The sequence below is a fragment of the Seriola lalandi genome, unplaced genomic scaffold (genome assembly GCF_002814215.2).
Source record: "Seriola lalandi dorsalis isolate HSWRI2012SDOR001 ecotype SW California unplaced genomic scaffold, Sedor1 jcf7180002054570, whole genome shotgun sequence".
Taxonomy (NCBI): Eukaryota; Metazoa; Chordata; class Actinopteri; order Carangiformes; family Carangidae; genus Seriola; species Seriola lalandi.
In genome coordinates, this window is record NW_019525123.1 from 4,415,248 (window position 1) to 4,436,631 (window position 21,384).

Below are 21,384 nucleotides of genomic sequence, written 5' to 3' on the forward strand. Positions count from 1 at the left end.
GGGGGTATTAAAAATCTTAAAACCATAATATCCTTTTTAAATGTATGACATTAACCTTTTAAAACCACCCAACAGTATTGGGACAGTATTTCAATGTGAACAACAAATTACTCTGGGACTGCAGCCAGCTTGTTATGTAGGAAGTGAAGCATTGTCAGCTGCAGGTCAGGGAAACAGTTTAGGGCTGAAAGACAGCTGTGTGACAGTTAAAATAAAGTGTCATCATTAACATGAATGTGACTGACAGGAAAGAAAGGTGTTAGACAGAGTGAGACTGGTTGAAAGCATTAAAGACCTAAAATCCCATCCGCTGTGTTGGTGCAGGAGTCTGTGTGGAGGACTTGAAGCACTCCTCCTGAAACTGGGTTACAAACTGTCTAACAAAGATGTTTTTGAAAAACAAAGATATTTGTGAAATTCCTTCCTGAAATGTATTCTTGATTCCCAAATGAGCTGATTTGTTCAAAAATGACATGTTCCCATTTTAAGACCATTTCCAATGGAAATCAAGTTTTTAAACTAGTTAACATGTCTTCATGGTGTTTTTTAATATAATACAAGACATATCATGGGTGATATAAGCAGTCAACGCCATAGGTCCGTATTTCCACCTTGAATTTCAGTGAACCAATGACAGTGTCATAAAAACAGCTTCATACGTCACATACCTCAAGAACCAATCCTGTCAACTTTGCTGGGATGGGAGATGGCAAAATAAACCCGAAACCTTGTCAGTAAAGAGAGCAAGAGTTTTGCAATAATTACATAACTACACTTACCATTGTAATATGTCTTCTAGTCATCAATTTTGGTGAACAACAAACTCCTCACTCCTCAAAATAATCCTGAGTCTGGTTCTTACCATGAACCATGTGGCTCTCTGATGTTTCCTCCACTAACCATCTTGATACTTTCTGCTCTTTCACCTGTCACCCTAGCACAACCAGCAGGGGTGGGCAGAGAATAAGGCCTGATCCAGGAATTGTCACTGATTAAGTTTTCATAGATCTGCTTCCATAGCAGAGGTTTTTAGATAGTTAAAACATGTCTGGAGAGCAGGGTAGGAATTTCACAGTGGCCATGACTGCCATGGCCATTGTTGCTCCTGCCTCTGGCTGTGATGCCTTGAAAACAATTGTACACCCTACGGCCAACATGGCCTATGTGCCCATGCTACTGTTAAAGTCTAGAGGTTGCTTTAAGTGTCACTGGAGCATTCTTTGCAGCTTGGATTGGTTGTGCTCATATACTACACTGATTACTAACTAACTAGTTAACTCTCTGCTCCAGTCACCAGCATCACTGCTCTCTTTCTCCCCGTATCTCTCTCTATCTCTCTCTCATGCGCTCTCTTTCTCTCTCGCCCACTAGGCACACAACCGTGTACTGAGCTATTCCTGAAAGGAGCTGTACTTCACCTTTAACAATATTTTGTCTCAAACTTCTCAAACTTACAGCGGATCTCACACAGAGATGATAAAAACTTAACCTATACATAGATTTAACAGAAATTTGAGACCACTGTGTGGTACAGCGGAGATCCTGACACAGAGGGCTCCAAGAAAGGCTTAAATGCTGAAATTACTCTGCAATGCAAATTGTATAATTCTACTGTTAACGCTGAAATTATGGACAGAGAGGTGTCTTTTCAGAGTTGTAAAATCCAGTCTTATGGTGGTATAAACTGCTGTACAGTCATGCGATAAGCACTAAAACTCATGAACATATTATTATTCAAATTGGACTTGGAATACCCCAATGTAGACCCTTGTACTTAAGAAAATTAATAAATTCTTTGCTGCTACCAGTCTACACACAGCCTTTTGTGCATGGCTGGAGTCTGGCAAGTTAAACCCATGCCAACACAGTGAGTGTTGGCATGGGTTTAACTGTGAGTCACTTGCTTTAAGGCTGCATAGATGGTAATTCTGGGGGAGGTGTGAGTGTGTGCCTGTCACTCTCACTACCCCTGAATGCACTCCCCTGAACCCATCCCTATTTGTGTGTGTGTGTGTGTGTGTGTGTGTGTGTGTGTGTGTGTGTGTGTGTTGATGCATTAGCTATTTAAGTGGCTTACTGACAGTTACATATCAGTCATCTCACTATGAGCCTGACAGATGAGATTTCAAACCAGAAATCACAGTGTGTAAGTATGTGCATGAATGTGTGCATGTTACCACATGGAAGCAGATCAATAGTACACTGAATTCCACCCCACTGAAGATTTTGTGCATCGTGTGTACAACTGAGTGCATGTGTATGCCAGACCAAGAAAGAGTGTGCAAGCGAGATGTACAGAGTGTATGCTGGTTTGATTGGTTTTCTCAAAGCCATTTGAAGCTCTGAATGAGTTGATCCCCAGTCTATCTCAAGTCTCCAACCTCAATCCCCTCTCCTCCCCAAACACTACAGAGCACAATGCAATGCATCTCCCCTTTTTCACACATACCTACAGCTACCATTTACACATAACTATGCACACTCTTTCCCTCTCGTCCTGTCTCTCTCTGATATACACATTTATGTCCTTGCTTTCTCCCTCTTTCCTCTTCATATCCCTCTCTCTGTCTCTCTCTCTCTCCCTCTCACACACACACTCACACACACATACACACAAACACACAAACACGCCAACACATACATATGTAGTACTAGTAGAATTGATCTCACTGTTGGAAATTCCTTTATCTGTGATGCATTACCATATGCCGCATGGTATGCTGATATGCTGTAAGTTAACATAGAAATTGTTGTCATTACAGACATGATTCTACATTTTTCCTTCTCTTTCAATGTTCTCTTCATTCACTCAAACTTTTTCCTGCATTCATTGATCTGCCTTCTGTCAGTAACTCCTTTCTCGACTTTCCGCTCACTATATGCAACAAGATAAATCTCATACATGTGAACAACAAACTAGCTGGTTCAGCCACCCGAATGATTTGAAAGCGAGGTGACAGTGGGAAATTTGAAAAGGGTCTTTTAAACCCTCTGGACCCATAATTTTAAATTACAGCTTTGTTTTACAGCAAGGATCCTCATTTCAAAGCCCAGCTCAGTTCCCACTGCAGACTGCTTTGTCACCTTGTTTGCCACAGCTGCAACTGTTTTAAATCCTCAAGGTGTGAAAATGCCAATTCATGCACCCATTAGGCTAATTGATGATGTATAATGCCTCAACAGTAAAGACTATTAAATGCCTTCTAAGGTAAAAATGGTAAACGTCTGACTGCCAAAACAGATGTTAGGCCAGGTCTATTTTGAGGTAAAATTTGTTAATTATGCATAAGCCTTTGTCACACCCTTTTTTTCATTCAATCTCTATGCCTAAGGAAGTGCCATGTTGTTGCCATGTAACAATACGTGATGCCTCTGAAAATGAACTGCTACTGACAAAGATACAAATTGTCACAAATTGGCTGAGGGTTAGTACCAGCATTCACCACACACGTGAGTTCAACTAACTTGTCCAATTACATGCCGCTGTTCATTTTGATTAGCTGAAACTAAAAGACAGTAGAAGAGCGTATTTGAAGCTATCAAAACTAATTTAGTTAAGTCAGGTCAGTTTTTATTTATATAATGCCAAATCACAACAGAAGTTATCTCAAGGCACTTTTCATATAGAGCAAGTTTAGACCATACTCTTTATAATATTGATTACAGAAACCTAACAAATCCCACCATGAAGAAACACTTGGTGACAGTGGAAAAGAAAAACCACACCTCTTTCTTTGTATATTATTATAACTATCAATGTACACTACTGTACTGTGAACAGCACAAAGCTGACAGAACAGTCAGCAACACTTAAAATGAAATTTGTAACAGTCATGATTACTATACTTAAGAGATAAAAAAAAATATACCAGGAATTTAACATCACAAAATCTCTGTAACATTTTGGAGCACATTTTTGTTGAATTATATTTTTAGAGAAATAAAACAGCACAAAAAATTCAAAGTGACACCAACATAAAACCTGCCAATGGATGCAAAGCAAATTACAATGTTCTGGCAATTTAAGGAAATATTTCCTCAACATTGTGAGTAAGATGAGTGTTTTCTGCAAAAGAATGAAAAAAAACAAATAAATCTAGAATGAAAAAAAGAAGCACATACAAGTAATTAAACTTGGCATGCCAAAATGAACTGCACAACCAAGAAGTGTGAATTATTTGACAGATTAAAAGAGGCAAAAATAGAAAGGTGTATCTGTACCACACAGCTGCTAAAAACGTTAGCAAGCATCTTTAAGATTAGTCACAGAGAATTAAACTTGGTTGACAAGCATTATCTTTTTTTCCTGCAATACCTTTAAGGAAGACGCCCGAGCTGTCCTGTACAGCTAGGATCACCACGTAAACTTAACAATCTGATCTCTTCAACATTCAAATCAAAGGATAGGATTTGTCATAGCAGCTATTCTCACCATTCTGCGCGTGTGTTTTAAGAAATCCCCACCTGTTCTGGTGATTCCTACATTTGTAAGCTAATAACACATAAATTGTCTTGTATACAGTAGTATATTTTACCTTGATACATGCATGGACCACAGTCCAGTAGATCCAAAAACTGATGAGTTGTGAGTCTCGGCTGGTGCTCTTTGTGCTTCCTCTGTGTGTTTCTATAAAAATGCACGAGGTGTAGGATTCCACTATGATGTGCATGTGCTATGGTGCGTGTGTGTCACCAGCTCCTTCTCAGGAAGGAATAGGAGACAGAAAGCAGCAGTCGCATTCAGCCACAAAGGTCTCTATGGCAACTGCAGAACTCCATCCACCCCTCAGCATTATAAATTAGGTCCTGACTCCTCCCACACACAGTCCCTGCCCTTTCACATACCTGCACCACTCTCACAGAGGTGACTGTATGTATTTTGAGTCTCTTCTGCAAAAAGAAAAGGCTGGGGGCTGGGGGCTGGTCACAGGTGCTTGTAGAATGAAAAGTTTTTTAAGTCTAAATATAGTGTAGTCAGTGTGGAATGCTGACACTGATTCATGACAGAAAACAACACTACCAACAGTTTGATCATTCAGTAACATATGGTGAGCACCAGTTTTTGAAACATTTTATTTTTGAGTTATTTTCCAATGCTTTGGTTTGACAGTGTTTTGCAGTGCTCTGTGGGTGTCAAAGTCAACATCAGATAGAGATAACTTTCTACTAAAACCTGGAGGGAAGTGACCAGTCTCCTTCGTAGTGAGCAAAATGTACTTGACTCTCCTTCTTTTCAGTGTAACCACAGCATTAATTTCCCATTTTATTTTCAAGAACGTTTCAGTGGGAAGTTAATACTAATTAGACAGCTTTGTGCACTTTCAGCTCTTCCTTTCTGTGATACTTCCAACACACAGCTGAAAATTTAAACTGGAGAAAAAATGGAGAAAATAATACAGTATAAACAATATAGTGTCAATCCCATGTGCACATACTGTATTAAGTGCTTTGTATATATGGACTTCTTGTACATGCAGACTTAGAGTACCTACAGATATGCACTTGCACTTGTGTATACATGTGTATATGTTCACATAAAATCCCTCTGCTTTGGTCCTTCAGCAAGGCATGCAACCTTGCTCCAGATGCCGAATACAGGGTTGATATCCAATCTCCCTGTGGAGGAGGGCAAGAGAAAAGAAAATTCTCCTACTGGAATCCAGAGAGCATCACATTATCCAGTAGCAAACCCACTGAGCCTGCTTCCTTTAGAATAAAAACATAACCAGAATACAGAGAAGAAAAATGAAATCAAGACCAGGTAGATTCCAGGATTCAGCCTAAAGTGCTATCTGATTTTTGGTGTTTGTTTGTTTTGTTTTTACATATGAAATTCACATCTTGATAAATACAATCTATTTTCATTAAATTGTGTTTACTGGGACAGAATGCAGGATACCATAGCCCTGGCCCATGCATCAGAGCTTTAAATAGGATAAGTAGCAGCCATAGCCACATTTTGTTTCACCACCGTTAGTATAAGAACTAACATCAGTGTAGGTCTTTTTCTGTTTAAGCTAAATGGTCCCGCTTATCACCATAAAGACAGTGTGTGCTGTCTGTGCGTGACTGTCCGTGTGCTTCTAGAGATAAGGCCCGATCATTATAAAGTGGCCTATGGGCAGCTATTAACAGTGCTGTTTTTGGATGGAAGACAAAAGGCTATCAAATAGCGCTATGACCTTCTAGTTGAGAAGTAACTCTCTCTCACTCTTTCATTCTTTCTCTCCCCTTCCTCAATCAGCTAAGAGGAATGAAAAAAAAACTGAGATGAGATAAGTGGAATGAAGGAGTGGGAAAGGGAAGTGTGAATGGGAGCTGGTAAAAAGGTCACTCTCCTCTCCTCCGTCACACCCATGCATATTAAATTTCCCCACAAAGTAGCAATCACCTCCAGCTCTCCCTTTCTAAAATCACAGCTACGGTTCATGTAGTGAAGGTATGGTTCAAATTTAGCTGAGATTCATTTTTGCCCCTCTTTCTTCCTCCTTTGCTTGTCTTGTCTGTCATTTCAATGAGTTTGAAAAGTCAACCACGAGTCAGGAGAGAATGGAAGGGAACAAGCACCGGAGGAAATAAAAGAGAGAGCCAAGGGAGAAAGCAGGAAAGAAAGACAGAGGAAACTTTGATGTCTCTGTTGATGAAAGTCACATGACATGATGGCTGAGGGAGGGATACCTGATCTGCTGCCTCTGCATGTGCGTGTGTTTGCAAGAAAGAGAGAATAAGAAAAAGAGATAGAGAAAGAAAAGAAAGAATGACTTTTGGCCTGAGCATGTTAATTACTTTTTTTTCAAACAATGTATGTATTGTATGTCTGAGTCTGAACACTGGGGTTTACTTTTACCAAACAAGGGGCATGTTCTTGTACTTATCTTTCAGAGAAACAATACCACCTAGTAGACTTTTGAGAGAGGACAATTTTTTTGTGTGAAATCACTCAGATTACATTTTGCTTTTAGCGTAATTCCCATTCATTGCCACTTGGATCACATTTCCCTGTATTTATTTCTTTATTTCCAGTGGTTATGATAATACTGTACTCACCTAAATAATTGCTGAGATCTTTGAAAACAGCAAAACCATTAAAACAAAGTCAGACAGGGCAACAACCTTTACCTCTGTGTCTGCAGTAATCATGATGACAAAGTCCACATCAGAAGCAGGTTGGGGTGGATGTATGAGTCCACAAAGAACGGGATTTTGACATGGGAGACCGTTCTTTTTCCCAATTGAAACCAATGGCCAATGTTTCTTTTAACCATGAATGTTCCACAACCTTTAATGTATGTTTATCACTGTCACCATGTCAACAAAGATCCTCTAAACTTAAAGAAGTTGTTTCTTGCCTGAACCTAACCAAGGAGTATTTTGCCTAAACCTAACCAAGTAGGGGGCACTATTTCAGGAGACACACCAACAGTTTGTATCAGAGTGAAGGGTCAAAATGACAGGTTGGAGGAGTTGTTGCAACTACAGCAGGTAGACTATAGTATGTCAACCAAGACGACATTCAAAATAAAGATGTATATTTACAGCAGACCGTTTGAGTAGATTGTTGTTGTTTTCTCAAATAATATGAAGTTGTAATAAACAGAAGTTATCTGTCAAGATGATATCTGAGTTTAGACTATGTACATAGCTGGTTAATATCAATTCTAGGAATATATGGAAAGTGTGTGCATCTGTGTGTAGGTGTGTACACAGGTGCTCTAGCCATCTGGCAATACTAGACAAAGAATTATAATACAGCTAAGTCTGGCTTCATTGTGCATTCTTTTCTTATTAACACCTATCTTTTTCAGTAAGACAGGATTCATTATTGTTGAAGACTCAGTATACAAGTCCTTCTTATCACAGTGATGACTGGCACTTTCTGTATCAGCCTGTGTCTAACAAAATGTAATTTACATTAGCAGCGGTACCTGAGGGGTGTTCTCTAATGTGATTATGGGTACAACTTTAATGAAATGGACAGAACATTAGTATTGATAATAACAGTAAGGACTTCCCTTGAAGGATTTATGCCTCATAAACAAAAATTACACCCGCATGAAAAATACCTACGATGCTACAACTATTATTACCACCAATAATAATATTAATAATGATATAAATAATAATAATAATAATAACAAAAAAAGCAACAACAACATAACACAAAAGGAGAAAACACAAAATAGTTAAAACTGCTCTACTGGAAAACAAGCAATGAATCCAATGATGTCATTGACCTCACAGCAATAAATTCTACTAATCAATCAACAACTACGGGTCAAACACCCACTACGACACTGCCCTCACAGTTTCATTTAAACTGTTTGGAGGACTCACAGATGCAGCAGAGAAATAACACAAATAAAAACTTGAATTCTGTATCATAATAATGTCAGTAATGCCTCCTGTGAACTCAGTTCAAAGGAAACGTTTTCATGACTAAAGGTAAAAGTGGAATATCTGATAAAATATCATAATTTAAAGAAAAGTATAAGAATTGAATCACTAAGATCAACATTCAGTACATCAATGCTCCGTGAATGCTTTTCTCTTGGGATCATGTCCTTGATGACTTTTGTAAATTCAAGAAACAGGATGTAAGAGAAACTACACTCCAAGACTAAATTGCCATCTTATTACTTACTTTATTTTAACAGTTGAGTTCATTGGGAAGATAGATAGATAGATAGATAGATTGCTACTTTATTTATCCCCTATAGGGGAAATTCATGTGTCCATTAGCTCATTGATAATAATAATATTAATAATAATAATAATAATAATAAATAAACAATAATAATTAGATTAGTCCACTTCCATTGGCTGAGGTGTTGTATAGCCTGATGGCAGTGGGAACAAAGGATCTCCTGAAGCTCTCTGTTCTGCAGTGCATTAAGATGAGATGTTTGCTGCACCTGTAGCTGCTTCGCTGTCCTGCCAGAATGTTGTGAAGAGGGTGGTTGGTATTGTCCAAGATGGCGTCTGAGCAAATGTCTCAAAAAGACAGGGAATGGTGAGGCAAGACTGAATGATATTAAGACACAATCACTAAAGCTGCTTCATTTACAATAAGTTAACCTTATGGATAAAGTGACATACAGTACCCAAAAGGATAGTAAAAATGGCAGCAATACAAAGAAATAAAGTGTTTTTCAACAGCACTGCTAAAATACATATTCACATTCTCCGTACAAATTTCAGAAGTAGTTTTGTTGTCAGAATAAGGACTTTGTGTTTGCATTATTAATTTAATGTTAAGTGTCATAAAATGATGATAAAAACTCTTCATTAGGCTACCACCTGACATGTTATGCTCTAGAGTATTTTTAGTTCCCCTCAAACATTCAGTGTGAGTCCTCAGAGTGATTCTGTGTTGTCTGATAAATATGAGCCCAGGATTAAAATATCTTTGGTCCAGGCAAAGAGGAATTCAGAAAAAACGCTTCAAAGACGGACAAATCAAAGACCCACACACTGAAAATAAGCTATGGATGAGGCTGGTTCTGGGTTTATGGTTTGTCACTAAATGAAGAACACTGGAAATATTTGCTTTACATTTATAAGTAAAATCTCCAAACCCTGGTCCTGGTATTGTACTTGTAAATCACTAGTGATGACCAGGAGCAACAGCTTTATGTGTTTGAATTTTGGGTTCTAATGTTCCTTTTAAAAAACACACAAACCTGAGACATATGACTGCCAACAGCCTGCCCATAACAGTTTTATATGCATTATAAATATTCAACGCACAAACAGCAATACAGATCTTTCCCTCGTTAAATTATTTAAGAGCTCAGTGGGCAAAATGAAATCATCTCTCATTCTCCAATTTCACTCTCTTGCTCACTCTGTCACTGTCGCACTCTCTCCTTCTTGTTCCAGTATGTCTCCTTCTGTTTCATTGTGTGTGTGTGTGTGTGTGTGTGTGTGTGTGTGTGTGTGTGTGTGTGTACACAAGTGGTGTGTGTTTGTTAGTTTGGGCTCATGCGCTGCAAATAAAAAACCCTGAGCAGCCTGAAAATAGCTGGTTAAACAAGACTGTCCTGTGAAAAATGAGCAGACAGGTTGTTTGTTCAGCAATTACCATGACCCATTGTTAGGTTTTGTTGTTCGGTAGGTGGCCGTAGTAATTATGGCAGGAGCAAAGGGAAAAGTGCGGTGACGTAGTATAAAGAGCAACAAAGTCCACGTTAGGAGGAGGTTGGGGTGGACGGATGGGCCAACAAAACACAGGAATAGGACACATCGGTGTTGGACTCCCATGTGAAGCCAGTAGTTTATATTGTTTCTATTGTCCATGGCTGTTCGTTGTTATTATTGTAACAATGACAACACAGATCATCTGATGTTGAGGAAGTACTTATTTTAACCCAAATCATGATCTTTTCCTAACCCTAACCAAGTAGTTTTAATGGTTTTTTAAATTTTAAACCTAACCAAGCCATTACTGTTATTATAGTAAACAAGGCAAGGTTTGGTAGGCCGCTCTCGGTACAGTCGCGTGTTTTTTATGGTAACCTTGACAACCAAGGCCCGGCATGCATGCCGCCGTAAGGGTGCTTTTTCAGGAGACACTCCTATTGGTCGTAAAAGAGGGTAGGAACAAATGACTGACATGCTTGTATGGATTGGAGGACCCGGTGGGTTAAACATACATGCAGGCACACACACACAAAGACATAACACAGCTATATCTGTCCTAATTATGGCCATATATTAGCATAGCTTTGGTCTGTCAAAATTACATAAGATCAGAACAAAAGGAAAGGGAATACTGAAAAAGAAAAGTCAAAGACAAAGACAAAGAGCTTTTTTATTTTCTCTTTATATAAATACCAAAAGTATAAATTTTCTTGTACCTTATTTTGGTAAGTATATCCTTGTTTTAGCCATGTTCAAATTCCATGATTGTCAAACCAAGGCATGTTAAACGAGTGGCAGTGTTTGCATATGTCCCTGCTTGTGTTACACACACCAACACACAATTTGTGTAGTATATAATGTCAGATTTAATATAAGTTGGTTAGGGCTTTACTACATATGTGTCACATCCAGCTCCTGCTCCTAGGTGTTGTCTGTCTGTCTCTATGATTACCTGCCGTGCCTCACGTGAGGTAATTACCCAACCAGTTCCACCTGTGCCCCTTTGTTCTCCTATGTATAAGTACTCTCCTCTCCTTGACTCTCTCACCAGATCGTCTTCCGTGTGAGTGTTTCAGCCATTCCCCTCGTGTTTCGCTGTGAGTGTTTGACCTAGAGTTCTTTGATCAAGTTTCAGTTTTGTGACATGGAGTTTTGGACAATGGGTTGAATACCTCTGCCTGCTCTTAACAGTTATACAGTTAGCTTTGCAAAACCGTCTCATTTGCAACATTATTTTATTTTTTTTATTTTTTTTTATTCTTAGTTGACAGCACCTGTTGTTCCCTCAGAAATGCTTTCTAAAAATTCCAAGTGTCAAGGTCAAGACAGCTTAGAGGATAGAAAACTATGATTAAGCTCTGGCTTTTTGAAAGTCTGCTACTTTTCTTGTGCTGTTTTGAAAACTCACAAATGCAAATGGTCATTGTCAAAACTCAGGAGCAGAAGCATCCTTCTAATTTTTTCCATGAAAAGTCATGTGGGTGAAAGCATTTATTTAGGGCTATTTTGCCAATCTCCTGAATGTCTCTTTGTGTGTTCACTGGTGCATGTTTGATTGAATGTGTGTGAATCTGTTGGTGAAGGGCAACATTGATTAACTCCTTTGTGATGAACTGTTTAGAGTAACAAACTATTTAGTTTTCATATGTGGTCTGTAAACTAATCTCTAACTCTCTATTAATAGTGTGTTAAAGTTCTACTGTATTTAACTTGTGATGAATTGTCTAATTAGTGTGCATTATATACTGAGGGCTATTCACTACACAGTCCTCACTATAAATACTCTCATCCTTCTTCTCTCTTACTCCCTGTTTAATGGCCAATTCAATAATAAACATATAGGCAAGCTGACACAGACAAACATAATATTCTAGTCCCTTGATGAAACCCTGTATATGAACTTTCATTTGGCATTAACAAATGCACAAATATGCAACATGGCATAGTGATGGAACAAAGCAGTGAACATCATTTGGTGCCAAAACTACAGCACAATAAAACTAACAAATAATATTGTCTATTTACAATTAAGTTGGATTATATAGCAGCATTTTGTTACATGCCTGGCATTTATGGAACAGTTTTTATTATGAAGAGTCTGCTCTGCTGGAGTCAGGATTGATTATATGGTAATATACACTGATTTAAAAAAAAAATAAAGAAACCACTTCTTTCATATCTGTGACATTTATTGAGACAACATTTATTGGTAGAGTGAATAAATGTCAACAGTGAGAGAAGCACAAAGCATTTTCAATTTCTTGTTGTTTAGCCTCACAATCTGACAGCCTGATGTATTATACATCAGAAAATCAATGTTTTTTGTTTGTTTGTTTGTTTTCCCCATGATTATTATTACTTTTTTTTCTTTTTTATCACCAAGTTTTTCTTTAGCCAGCTCAGGACAAGAAAAGACAAGAAAGTCAGGACAAAAAAAAAAATATCCCTGTCACATGGAGGAGACAGTAAACTCTGATGAGTTCTTACAGAATGATAGCTTAACCAGTGAATGTGAAAGCTGAATGGGTTTGAATATGTGGCTGTTCTTACTCAATAAGTTTATTTAGAACTCCAAAGCCTAAACAAATCTTAGACCAGGTAATCAGTTGGTCTCCATTCATATTAAAAACAAACTTTAAAAAGGAGTTTGCAAACACTACCTCATCCAGACATTATTTGATAATTGTTGCAATTGTAATTCCACAGATAATAAATGAAAAATGTTAAATGTATGAGCTACTATTGATCCAATCTAGGCGGCTTTCTTCTAATCTTTTCCTTTTTTTCAATTATTACTTTAATTGTGGAGTGAATTAATTAATTGTCTTTAGTTGGTAAAAGTGATATTAGCCATTAGGTCATAGTGGCATTTAATTCAATGAGGTCTACAGCTTTAAAACACAGATCTTTAAATCAGTTCTTTGTTTAAGATGATGTCCGTCAGTCAGCCTCATTACAGTGAGTCATCTGCATTATCTGCAACAATCTCATCTTCACATCTTAGCAGGAAATCTTTTAAAATAATTTCAATGTCATTGAAATGTGTTCAACAGAATTTAAAGGTTCTATATGCAACACTCAGAAAATCCTTGTTGTTAATGACACCGGTGGCTATTGAGTGAACTGCAGTCAGCATCCTGTCAGCATGTATGAAGGTATGAGCGAGTATCTTGAGCAAAACAGGGACGTGATAGTCTGACTGGGAAAGCATGCTACCCTGATGTTGCCATCAGTGGAGTTTTGAATTGGATTGGGACTGCAGACACAAGACTTATCCACTGGAAAAAGCATACAGCAAGCTCTCATGCGCACCCTGAATGACAGGCACTCATGCTGGTGAAGAGACTGATGGGGTCAATAAAAACTTCATGGATTTTTTGATGGCCCACCAGCCCACGAATGCCACAGCCCACCAGAATTTGACCCGGCAGTGCTTATGGCCAGTCGACTAGCATCATTTTGATAGTAGTGTAACTAAACTGACACTGATATTAAAGTTTGACTATAATCTACATTTTAGACTATATTGACTCTCCAGCACTGGCAGAGCCCTAAAGCGAAGTGTGAAAACAAGTCTGGCCATGCAAGACAATAGTTTGACTAACTTTATGTTGAAAAAGGATATATAAAGTGTGATATCATTATCAGCTGATGTTGACCCTAAACTTGGGTCAACATCATCTGAGTTCTAGACAGGCACAAGATAAAACTTTTTTATGTAGTTTTTTCTGCTTGTGTGGATTGTAGGGGAGCAAAGGAAGGCATAAACATCACATCCTTTAGATTTTCCTGGAGGTCCCTTACATCATTAATCAGTCAACAGGCTGTTGAAAATGAAAAAGCGATTATTACATGTAAGTTGCTTCACATTCTTACATATAGTGACTTTAATTATGTGTAGGGGGTGTATATAGTAAAAATCCTTTTAAATGGCCAGCTATAAAATGGTTGGAGAGGATGGTTGACAAGGGTCATGGTCAAGACAGCTTAGTGGCTAGAAAACAATGATTATGGCTCAGTCCTGTTTAGAATATCAAAGTCTATGACTTCTAGATAGAGCATCTGGTCCAATTATGTTTAAAACATTTTTGTGTGTGTGTGTGTGTGTGTGTGTGTGTGTGTGTGTGTGTGTGTTCACATGCACTTGTGTGTAAGGTCATATGCATGTTTAAGGGTTGGTTGTTGGCTCCATGACAGTGTAGACGATAGCATGATTGGATTCACACTCAGTGACGATGGGTTTGGCCACAGACAAAATGTCACTTGGAAAATGTCACTGCCTAAATGCCATTGCAGCTCTTTGTGTGTGTGCATGCGTGCTGTGTGTGTGGGTGCGTGCATGCTCAAGCGTACCCTCATTTTACCAGGGGTTTGCAAGGTATCTATAAACTTTGTTTTGCTCAGTTGGCAGCATCACTTTGTCTGTCAAAGTATCAATGTTATAATGTTAAATTGTTCTCCAAATCCACTGATGAATCCACTGTGCTGTGTATAGTGACAGAAAGACAAACATCTGGCTTCAATTGATGTCTTGTTGAGCTAATGTACTGCACATTTTGGCATGCATTTTAAATAGGCACCCAGAAAGACCTGTTCATTTGTATTTGATTATTGTTAAAGCACATGCTCGTTGGAACATTTGAAAAAAAAATATGGTAAATTAGTTACTGTAAGTGTGTAATTATAATTATAATTATTTAATATATATATATATATATGTACATACATATAAGGACATACATGAAATGTTTTAGTGCATAAAATTCATATACTCCATTTGAGATTCAAGAAGCACAGTTGAGTCACTCAGTTGAGGGTGATAGTGGCCTACAGATTATAGAAATGGCTTGTAACCAGAAAGCTGCAATTTTGAATTGCTCAGACCAGCTAGAAGATTCTGGGCAAGTAAAGTGATTGTGGAAACACTCCCCCTTCTCTCAACACATACTGGCAGTTTGCTCTTGAGCAGGGCACTCACTCTCTGTTGGCTCCAGGGGAGCAGCTCAGTGTATAGCAGTAAACTGTTGCTGTACTGGGTAGCTGCCAGCTGAAACTGTGCAACTGCATGAATATGAAGCAGGGGATACTGAGAAACAAACAAACATGCTCAGCAAAACCATAGCATGAACAACAAATAAAAAAAAAAACGCACTTATTCACCTCGCAAGTGCTTCTCTGCCTTCTTTGTCAGCTCTTTCTGCTCCTGCCCTCTATCTCCTACACATGATGTGACAGGGGAATCCAGAGAGACCCCAAAGGTCATCCATCCACTGGCAATCACAAACACTTGTTTTGATAGATTAGCTCATGTGAGGACACACAAACCTTTGCATGCTCACACAGACCCAGGTCAACATATACAGACACAGACGCTTGCTCCAACAATACACCGACTCACACAAGCATGTGTTCACATGAAGATAGTTTAAAGGGGGGGGGGATTCAGCTGGAATGATGAAATTAAGAAAGCGTGCAACTGCACCCATAAACTTGGAGGCTTATACATTCACTTCTCTCTAAGTAAAAGACAACAGTCGACCACTTTTCTATTTAATGGATTTGAAGACATGAAAAAAAAAAACAGGTGGCTGCTGCCAAAGATAAACATTTTATCAGCACATATAGGGAACAAAGAAACATGTTGGCCTTATGTCTTTCTACACTGTCCACTTAGAGGTAGTGATGAAGACTAAAGGCGTTCATACAGTGAAAGAGTGCAAGCTCTCCTAATAGAACAGTGGATTTATCCTCCATCACTGTAGTGTTATTGGCTTTGAAAAGGAGAGGGGGGGGATGGGTCACTGGGTACTGAGGAGTGGGTAGTGGCTTCAAGTGCATTTGTGTCTGTGTCCATGTAATACGTGTGTGAGTGTCTCTGCACAGGTTCCTCACTCTGTATAAATGGTCTGCGTGTCTGCAATGTGCACGCGTGTGTATGAGCTTATGTACAGTATGTTTGAATGCAGGTACATGTGAGCATTTAAGCATGTGCTTGTGTGTGTGCATGACAGATACAGTATGTAAGTCCCTAAGCCTAAACCACAGCGACAAGCATGACAATGATAAAATCACAGACAGGCCCTTCGGCACAGTTTTCTATGATGGGTAAAGGGCTTAAAAAGCTTCTCTGCCAGCTCCTTTCTTTTGAGTTCATTCACACCGTTAAAATAAATCATTCATAATTCCAACAAAGCGGAAGTGTGTGGCCTATTTAATGTGAAATGAATTGACAATGATACAATCCCACATGCAAACAGAGACATCCAGTGTATATTAACTTGTCTGTGTGTAAGAGATACACAGTAACCAGATGCAAAACTGGGCTGTTTTGGTCCTTCTGAACCCTCGCTGCTTCGTCCTAACCTCCCCAGTCATGTAGATAGCATGATGACTGTGAGTGCTACTGATGATCATAGTAAAATGTCAAGTACTCATTTTCATTTAGAGGTAGCAGCAGTTGCTTCTGTGTCGACAAAAATATCACTTATATCAAGATGTAATCCTCCTGAGGCACTATTTGTTTTTGTTTAGGGTTGTTTTTGTTTTTCCTCAAATAATCCAGAGAACAAGGCAACTGTGTTGACTATTCACCTCTTTTTTTTTTTTTTTTTAAAAAGCATTAGAATTTCCACCATTGTCATTCTTGTTGTAAATGTGAACATATCTCGGAATTAAATACACTGTATAAGTTATCCAGAATATCTTCACAGTGTTTGCCTGGTACAGTCACAATGTCAGTATTACCATGAAATTTCAAAGTTTTACAAAACTGAAGAGGGAATTAGATTAACTGCTTGTTTTCAGTGAATCGGAAGGTGTGATGATTCACTGCTATGAGAGGTGTTATTTTTCTGCTGGGACACAGCACTGAACACATTGCCATTGCCACCACGTGAGCAGGCACTCATAAATCTGTGACTGGCTGCCCCTGCCTTCACACATCTCTAAATCAAACAAATTAAATATATCAAGAGATTTATTGTTGTTAGTACTAGCTTGGCACTGACAGACATGTTTGAGGCCTTGTGATTCCCTGAGTAGGTTGTGGGTGGGAGAAAAAGGATACTACTATTTGATTCCTACTTTTGATGATGATACTGTAATCTCTGTAAGAAAAGGCTTGATTGCGATTTATACACACAATGAGGTGTTTAGACACATCACAATCACAAGTTCCCCTCTAGATATATTCAATAATAACGTATTAATTGCTAAGAATATTAAATAATGTATAAGTTGTAAGCACCACAATTCTGGGTATCACAGCTATAAGATTCTATCACCTATAAAGGATTATATTAATCAGGACATGAGTTTACCCAGGATTTTTAAAACACAGTAATATTTACATGCATCTAAATCATCATGCATGTAAATAGACTTGTGTTCCATCTGCATTGCAAGTTTCAGCCGTAATGTTGCTAAAATAGCAATAAGTGAAATCCCTCTCCATAGTCTGCTACCACTCCACACAGTTATGAACAACTCGCAAGTATGTATGAGCATGTTGGTGCCTATTCTCACCAAGTGCTTTGATATTAAAATAACATTAAAATTGATGATTAACTGATTAATTAATGAATTAGTACATTAATTAATGCTTACTCATACAGTAGATTAAACTACAGGTGACACTAAATATATCATTGAAACATAACTCTTAAGCTTCTCATGCACAAAGGTCTATGTCTGACAACTATAGACTGCATCTTTACAATTTCACAAAATCTGCAGAAAGAATTTTATAGTGCTTTTGCCAAAGTTTAGGCTACAGCGTACAGCTCTGTTTTGCTTCCCTACAGAGCTAGGGTGGATCATTAAACTTCAAAAATTTGTCACAACCGCTGTCCATGGTGCTGATCCTGCTAAGACTGCTAGGAAAGCACAAATGTAAGGAAGCAGTCAATTCAGCGGTTTTTCTGTGCATTGCTGTTTCTGGACACCACTTCATCATGGTCATCTCTGAGGCTATAGCACATTGCAGATTTATACTGAACTGAATTTACCACCTGACTGGTCAATTAGACCAAAAGTAACTAATGCACAGAGTGTGTAACAATGGGAAAAGAGCCTCAGATTTTAGTCAAGTGAGATTATTTTACCAATATTGTCTTTTATATAATCAACATGTGAGCCCTATGTAATTTACCTCCAATTCACAATGGGTCTGATGCCCTTTGTATGACTTTGTATTGCTAGGCAGTGGGCCCCGCAGGGGCGGAATATTTTCAATAAAAAATGATAGGGCAGGATCACAGCTCGTTAGACCTGGCTGAAAGCAGACATATGTGTTTTTGTTTTTCACATCTTTTAACACACCTAGTGCTGAAAGCATCGAAGTGTTGTCCCATCTCTATACAGAGATGTGTTGACGTACAACATGTTCTAATCAGGAGCACTCAACTCCTTTAACAAGTACAATCACAGTGTGGGCAATGAGTAAACCACTTTTAGCTAAACTTCCCCAAGACAGTTTAAGGGTTAGAGGTATGCAGTAATTCCAGTTGGTAGGACTCGAATTTCTGGTTATTTTGACATATTTTCTCCTCTTTTGATGTATACACTATGATCAAGGTGGATGAGACGATACACTTAAAAAATGGCATCTGTTGTTTATGCATAGGCACACTGATAAACACAAAGACAAACTGGTGCAGTACCACAAGGAAAGCATTTCGCTCTATTCAAACAAATAACATAATATACATGCAACACTAAGCAATGGTGAGATGAACACACAAACAAGAGTGCACCTACAAGGAATGTATTGCAATATACTCTCACTCTCTCTCTCTCAATTCAATTCAATTAAATTCAGTATGCTTTATTGGCATGAATTTTAGATGAACAATATTTACAACGATCAGCCAAAACATTAACAAACCACTGAAAGTGAAGTGCATTGAACATTGTTGATCTTGTTACAATTGCACCTGTCAAGTTAATGCTGGCAATGAAGAACAGGTGTCTGAACACAAGAGCATTTATCCAACACTTTGGACTATTTCTTTGTACAACAATTTTCAGTTAGTCTCTCTGTCAGTGGAAAGTAAAAGAAGGTCCAGGGAGAAACAGGTAAAGAGTATGATGTTTTGTTTAAACTTTAATAAGTCATTGTGCATAAGAATGTGAGATATAGTCTGGTAAAAAAATAACTGCTGTATTCAATCGGTTGAACACATGGGAAGAAGATACACAAGGATGCTTCCAGGGAAGAATGGCAGAAGAAGGCAATATTCTGCTGGGAAACCTTGGGTCCTGGCATTCATAACACGTGCCCTATATTCCCTGATGGGAGTGGCCTCCTTCAGCAGGATAATGCTCCCTGCCACACTGAAATTGTTCAGCAAGGGTTTAAGAGACACGACAAAGAGGTAGAGGTGTGACTTGGCCTCCACATTCCCCAGATCACAATCTGATTGAGCATCTGTGGGATATGTTGGAAGAACAAGTGGAGATCCCACCACGAAACTTAAAGGACTTAAAAGATCTATGGCTTACATCTTGGTGCCAGAAACTAGAGGATACCTTCAGACATCGTGTGGAGTCAATGCTTCGATGGATCAGCTGTTTTGGACGGGTGAGGGAGACCTACACAATATTAGGCAAGTGGTTTCAATGTTGCAGCTGTTTGATGCATAAATCAGAGCAGGTTGGAAAAAATCTATTAATCAAATTCTGATTAAAATACTTCAACAGTGACTCATGTAGGGATGCAAGAAGGGAAAGGGAAGATACTCCAACAGAGGACGTTCTTCCTAACCAATCAACAACCAGGATACAACATAGACATTGTGTTGGTCCAATGATAATTTCAAAATTTCATCTTCATGGAGTGCTGAGCTTTGCTGGTGCAGCCTCAGGCCTTGTTGGACCCTTGACTGGACCCATGGCAGGGCTATGGCGGTGTGTGGTGGCCCAATGTGCTGCTGCACTCTACTCACCCGGGATATCAGTATGGGCGAGTGAGTCAAGTGACCCTTACAAGATCCAAAGAAGACAAGCAGCCTTTACTTTGCTCTCTCTTGATAAACTGGATGCAAAAACAGATGAACATAATCTCCAAGAACGTGCAGCAAGAGAAAATCTCCTACAGACAGAAGAACTTATAACACTCCTTATTTTTGCTTTGTTTTAAATGATTCCAGATTGTCATGCTTTGTTGAGGGTGTTCCACTGTGAAGAACTGGATGCTGCAGTATCCCCACTGACAGGCTTCTAGTGATGCATTACCTAAGAGGTTAGTTCTCATTCAGAGCTTTTACTGCCTAATTTTTCATTGAACATAAGACAGCAGAGATAAGTCGCCAACTTGTGTAAAATAACATGACGCCATGGGTTGATTTTCTTCTTCCCCAATTTTTTGAGACACATTTGTTCACTACATTGCTGGCCTTTAAGTGGATCGTCTCACTTGTGGTTTGTGTGTGTGTACACTCCACCACTAATTGGCAACAGAGAGGCTGTCAGAGCGTAAGAACAACACTGTAGCCATGTCTTCTCAATAGAAAGAGAAATATAGAGGGGGAGAGGGAGACAGAAAAAAATAGTTAAGCAAGAAGAGAGAGAGAGGGAAGGAATGGGGAAAGAGAGGGGGGAGTTATGCTCAAATGAAAGCTGTGAAAATCTGCATGCAAATTAAAGGCAAATAAACAATCACAAATGTGTAAATACATGCACACTTATGCACAGGAGCCCAGCATATAAAATATAATTAGTCTGTAAATCAGTGAGTGCATTTGCATGTGTTTGGGTCAATCAAAGGAACATATATCAACCACTAGACACTGGCAAGTGTTCCTTTTCCTCTACACTGTCTTCAATCCAAATCAGTTCCCTACACCACATAAAGAAGATTTTTATCTCTCAGCTTCCACTTCATTCGTCTTTTGTGAATAAAAGCATCCCATCTTACAGTTTAGGTTAAGTACTTGAGTAAGGTTAACAAAATATCATCCTCTACTACCTCTGTACCTCTACCTTGTGTAACAGATATTGGTAGGTGCCAGTTGCAGAGAGGCAGAGCAGGCTGTGACACCTTGGTCTGGTGAGGAAATAATTTTACACAAGTGAAAACATGCAGTTCCAGATTTGTGAAGACACAAAAAATAGAGATTGGTAGCCACCAGATTTCCACTGTGTGAATATGATGGCTAACAAGATTCATATAGGACCAAATTTATTATTGCTAATTGTAGGTAGAACATAAGCGATTCTTTGTGGGCTCTAATATACTCATCAAGC

The 21,384-nt window shown here is 38.7% G+C and overlaps 1 protein-coding gene across 1 annotated transcript in view; it reads right to left on the minus strand.

Moving 5' to 3' along the window:
- The window catches only part of ctnnd2a (catenin (cadherin-associated protein), delta 2a), a 280,447-nt gene that overhangs the window by 183,498 nt on the left and 75,565 nt on the right, over positions 1-21,384 (minus strand). The window lies entirely within an intron of this gene.